The sequence below is a fragment of the Leuciscus leuciscus genome, assembly GCF_965113295.1.
Source record: "Leuciscus leuciscus genome assembly, chromosome: 1".
NCBI classification, from domain to species: Eukaryota; Metazoa; Chordata; class Actinopteri; order Cypriniformes; family Leuciscidae; genus Leuciscus; species Leuciscus leuciscus.
The window spans coordinates 9,500,019-9,506,497 of NC_138725.1; positions in this window are offsets into that span (position 1 = coordinate 9,500,019).

Below are 6,479 nucleotides of genomic sequence, written 5' to 3' on the forward strand. Positions count from 1 at the left end.
CAGCGCAGCGCAAACCATACATGCAAATAAATGTACAAATAAAGAAACCCCTCCTTCCTTACAAAAAATTGGTTCTCTGCTGAAGTTTTGGAGTTTTTCCCTACAGAAGACAAAGAAGAAGAATGACAAGATGAAATGCATACATTTCTTATGTTTATTATTATCTTTAATAGTGTTAGTAAAGAGTAGTGTTGTGTGTCGATACTTTGAAGAACTGCACATATGTATAGAGGCTACGGAAAGAGCTGTATAAAGCAGAAACTTCCAAGACTTTCAATATCGTAGTCGTCTTGAGGAGCACGCCAACCTTCTGGTAATTATATATCGGACAGTTTACATGTTCAGGTAATGTATTTTATTACTGTAGTAAGTTTAAAAAATAATTTGTAGTAAGTTTAAAAAATAAGTTTATAAGAATAATTGGAAAAAGTGTCCCTCCCAATCAACCTGAATACACACACACACACACACACACACACACACACACACACACACACACACACACACACACACACACACACACACACACACTATATATATATATATATTGTGTGTGTGTGTGTGTATTCAGGTTGATTGGGAGGGACACTTTTTCCAATTAATCTAAATAAAAAGCTTAAAGTCTACAAATGATGGCTGAATGCAAAACTTACCACAATAATAAAATAGATTACCTGAACATGTAAACTGTCCGATATAATTACCAGAAGGTTGGCGTGCTCCTCAAGACGACTACGATATTGAAAGTCATTGAAGTTACCAATTATAGGTTTGTAAACATCCGGGATGCGTGCGCATCGTGGTTGCAGAAAGACCCGTTTAACAGCTGATCATTACACGGATACGGTTAAGAATAATACTAATAGCTCGATTTAAAACATTTTATATATATATTTGAGTTTATATTTAATTTTCGGAATGTTCTCCGCGTATTTTTTTTAACACTTTTGGTCCCGACATGTGCACATTGCGCAGTAGAACCTGCGTGACGCGTGTGACGTAGGGTGATAATTCCCCAGTTCTTCAAAGTATCGACACACAACACTACTCTTTACTAACACTATTAAAGATAATAAACATAAGCAATGTATGCATTTCATCTTGTCATTCTTCTTCTTTGTCTTCTGTCGGGAAAAACTCCTAAACTTCAGCAGAGAACCAATTTTTTGTAAGGAAGGAGGGGTTTCTTTATTGTACATTTATTTGCATGTATGGTTTGCGCTGCGCTGTTTAAATTGGTCAGCGCAGCGCTGGTGAGGATTGTTCGCGCCGCGCTGCCCATTGGGTGTCGCTGGGAAACACGTCCGCGCTGCGCTGACGAATCGGCCGCGCGGCTCGGACCATTGAACCGCGCAGATGACATGTCAGCGCGGCGCGAGCTCTGTAAACCCCCGCTGTCTCGTCCCACTTTTGGTTTGTTTGGCTTCCCATAGGAAAAGCAAACGGGAGCGCGCGATCCGAGAGCGGAGAGAGGAGAGCGGCATGTTCTCACAGTGAGATCAGCTCGTCTCAGTGCGCGTTCACACCGCCGCCCTGCCGACAACGCGGTAGAAAGATTTGTGGACGCTTATCATCAGCATAAGATTCCTGTCTGCACCCCAAGAGCATCCCACCAAACACCTCAAAATATTAATAACCTTTCCACATTTATTCACCATTCTACATACATGTTCTTTATACGTTAGCTTCTCATCTACCCAGACCCCAAGAAACTTGAAGACCCTAACTCTTTCAAGAGATTTCCCATATAACTTAAGACCTAGACTTTCTATATTCCTCTTTCATTTTGTTTCAATTCATTTTGTGACAACATCGCTACTCCTGTGGACATCACAACCATTTTTGGTGACAACTTCCAGTTCGTCACATCTTTCAGTGTATGGACAAAAAACACTGAGACATGTCTCCAAAAAAACAAAAAAAAAACAACTAGTGAATAAACAACATTAAAAACATGAACAGCAGCTTCATTTACATTTATTCAATCAAATCTCAATCAATTAATTACACAGAGCCAGTGATATTCATACAACATAAAGACAGATTTGCTATAGGATACCAGCTAAAGCAGAGGTGAAATGCAGATATTTAGGTCCACAAAATTCAAATCAATATCACTTGCTCTCAAATGACATAAGACAGTTAACCTTAACATGCTAAATTCAATGTAAACCTAAATTAAACATTTTAATAAATTTGTAATCCCACAACAGTTATCGTCTAACTTTTTTTTGTTGCTATCCCTACCTAAACTGAGCTGCTCACATGTGTTAAAGACAACAACAACTAAAATTATGTAAATAAAATGATTACTTTAGATTTTAAGTTATATATAGACATATTAAGAAGGACATCTGTTGGATATGATGTGTTTGCTGCTGATCTACAGAAATGTTATGAATCTGAATAAACTTACATTTATCAGATGCTTTTATTCACAACAACTTACAATAGAGGCAACAATATTCATCGTCTACAATGCCAGTTTAAAAAAGAAGCTATTAGGAACTAATTTGAGTAAAAAACAATCTTCTTTTAAAGTAATATTCTTAATTAAGGGACATTTATTTGAGAAGCAAAATGACAATGGATAATACATGTTGTTTTCTGTGAAACTCATAACATGCATAAAACAAAAATGGCATGGTGTAACGAGCGAGAGTATAACCATCAGAGGACACGCCAACACCACCACACATCCACACACTACATTAACAAATGGACTACAAGACCAAACTCTAATTCATTTGGGAAGAATATTGAATTATCTTTGTTTAATAAGGAAAAGGAGCAGAAAGGTACGAGGAGTCTGTTGACTTCCCACACGACCGCTGTGTGTAATTGTCGTTGCCAGGTAATCATTTCTACAAATTTCTCTATTTCTGAATTGTTGTTATGATCAACTGATGATTTTATGATTCAGGCGGGCTTACAAAAGCAAAACCCCAAATAAATACAATACATAGCCTACCAATGAAATAAACAGTGCTCTTCAAGCAGGTCTCATAGTTTTCAGGTACCGCAATTTAATAAAGTAGGCTAATGTGTGTGTGTGTGTGTGTGTGTGTGTGTGTGTGTGTGTGTGTGTGTGTGTGTGTGTGTGTGTGTGTGTGTGTGTGTGTGTATGTGTGTGTGTGTGTGTGTGTTCTTCTGTCGCATCATCCAGGTGGAGCTGCACATTGAGGAGATTCCCCCTTCCATGTAAAGCGCTTTGAGTACCCAGAAAAGCACTATAAATGTAACAAATTATTATTAGGCTTTTAAAGTTTAAGAGCAGTGAGGATTTTTTTTTTTTTTTGTCCTTTACTGTTTGGTTAAGGGTAGCCTACTTGTTCTAGTCAGTTTAATGTTTCATTCACACCATGAGGCTTCATGAAGTCAGTTTCCACAAAATAAACTGAAATGATTACTGTCTCCATGTTAGAATTGATTCCATGTGCCTCATTCCAGCCTCATTAGTAATTAGCATATGAATGAACAATGACCCGGCCAGCGCTGAGGGGGGGAAATGTATATTACCATTGTTTATGAACATGCATTTAAAAGTTATTTGGCTAAACGTATCTTTACAAAAGTTCACAATGCTGCTGCAGACGCAATCTAGCCTAAATTTAATAAATAGGCTACATGTTCGTCAGGTTAGATACTGATAATTAATCACTCAAACCCCTTTATCTAAACATAACCATCGGACTCGCGTCTTCCAAGTCTGTAGTTTTTTAGCTCTTTTCACTCGTGTTTGTAGTTCTAACCGGATTCTGACCGGAAATAGTAGACCATACGTGTATCTTTGGAACTAGCATACTACGATCTGGGATGTACTGATTCTATTTTCTAAGACTATTTAGGGCGGATATAGTACCGAATTGGGACGCAGCGTCGAGTCTTCTGAGGTGAGGAGAGCAGTTCACGGTATTTCTCATATTTACTCAACCATCACACACACTTTATACAATTTGATTAAGGGACAGACTCATTTCTGTATTGTTTTCATCGATCACAGCGATACTTGTGCGTCTTTTCTGGCGTCTTCCTTCTGAAATAAACATTTAGTGCAGCAGCAGCGAGCATGAGGAGAATATGTTGAGTTCATTCAGACCTGAGCGAGTTTGTGCTCGTTTGTGTGATTGTCTCGATGTTTGGAGTGAGAACTGTTACTGAATGTCGAGGCAAGAGGTAAAGTTTGAGATCTGTGAGAGGAATTATGTGAATCGATCTCTTATTTTACGTTGAGCCTATAATGAGCCACGTGAGACATTAAATCAACTCTTAGGCTAATGTTAATAACTGAATAGCGTTTTACTCTTGAACAATATTACTTTGTGATGCTCTTTAGTTTTAAATGTTTTATGATCATTGTTAGTTTCAGCGCATATTGTTTTAATGATATATCTAAGTAACTTACTTGATTAATGTCAAAATCAAACTAGATTTAGATTAATGTGGACATATTATGCTGCTATAATTATTTCTCTGTAGTGGTTGATGGAGATGAGTGTCATTAAGTTGGCTTGAGAAAGTCAACTTATTGAAATCCTATTTAAACTTATTATTATTCTTCTGAGACTAAAAAATCTGACTCTAACTCCTCCTAGAGCTTTAACTCTACATACTCCAAACTCGGGTCAGACCTTCAGACTGTTCTGACTTAGTGTGCTATATCTTTTCAGACTGATTTGACTTTAAGTTTTCTTAAAAATTCATATTAAAAACCATAAAAATCCCATAGACTTTCATTGCAGACTGCTCAAAATGAGCCAAGACTACGGTGGCCCATTAGTGCACAAACACAAAAACTTAAATCTAAAATCCCTGAAGCCCTAGACTCAATTAAACTACTATTCTATGTACTAATTCACATCTATCTATCTATCTATCTATCTATTTCTTTCAAACTAATCTTTCTTTTAAATGTATCTTTCTTTCTTTCTAACTATTCTTTCTCACTAATTTATCAATCAAAATTTAAACTACTTTAAACTTCAAACTACTTTAAACTTCAAACTACTTTAAACTTCTTCAAACTCTCTGGTCCGGCTTTCTCAAGCCAACTTAAAGTTTGTCTCAACAAACTTTTTTTCTAGTTAGTGATTGTTTTTGTGTTATTGATGTTTTATCACAGTATGATTACAGTATATCACAATTACAGTATTGTTTTCCAATATAGCAGTTTTACAGGCTTTTATCATGAATCCTGACTCAAATAATGTGTTTCTAACAGCAAACACTCAGAATAAAGTGAGATGATCTGCTGATGGTCCTGAATGGCTTGTTGAATGAGTGTTGATAGTCTGAGGCTCATCAATATTAACAGATCTGCTGAAAACACTCTTTATTTCATGACAATAGTTCCTGTTTTCACCTCATTTATTATGCTGATGTCTTCAGATCTCCTGTAAATTTACACTTAAAGCTCATTTCATTGGTGTCAGCTGACTGAGGGGATTTGTTGGCTACTATATGCAGATTTATTTCTGTTTTTATGATTTTAACTGTTTTTCTTACCATTATTTATAATTGGAAGAATTTAAATTATTTATATTAATTTCTGTATTTTTATGAAGAAGCAGAATAATATTTGGGATTAGCAATACAAATAGATGGATGTCTAATAAATAGATAGACCTACATAAATTGTTAAGTGTCGTAATTTTTTTTTTTTGAAACACATGATTGATTTTTTTTATTTTGGCAGATCAGCTCCTCCCATGCTAGAATACATCATCAGTGAAGCTCCTCCCAACAGCAATCACATCATCAGTGAAGCTCCTCCCACTGCAATCACATCATCAGTGAAGCTCCTCCCACTGTAATTCCCCAATAAATGCTGTAAATTCCCATCAGCTACAAGTGAAGACGAGCATCAGGAAGAGCTGAAATCTGCAAAGACTGAGTTTATTAAAGAGGACAGTGAGAACATGAGTGATCCAGAACCCTGCAGAATGAAACACACTGAAGATACTGAAGAACAAAGAGGTTGGTGTTTATTCTTCATTCATTCCCGATGCTGAAGAACATTCATGTTAGAAACATTCAAGCACTTCAGCACATTTAGATAAACAGTTCAACTATGAAATGGTACAGAATGTTCTGGGCAGGGCTCCAGACTAACTTTTTTTACTGACAAATTCTTTAATAATAAATAGACAACGTACAGATTTTACAATATGCAGTTTTATTTTAAAGGAACACGCCGACTTTTTGAGACTTTAGCTTATTCTCCGTATTCCCCAGAGTTAGATAAGTCCATACATACCTTTTTCATCTCCGTGCGTGCCGTAACTCTGTCTGACGCACCCACCGCTAGCCTAGCTTAGCACAAAGACTGGAGGTAAACGGAGGTAAACGGTGAATAAGCCAAAGTCCCAAAAAGTCGGCGTGTTCCTTTAAGTTCACAGGCTCCAGACTAGCATCTGAGGGCGGCGACACCAGAGCCACTGAGTTCTGCAGAGAGTATCTGGTGGTGCTGGGGCTGACAA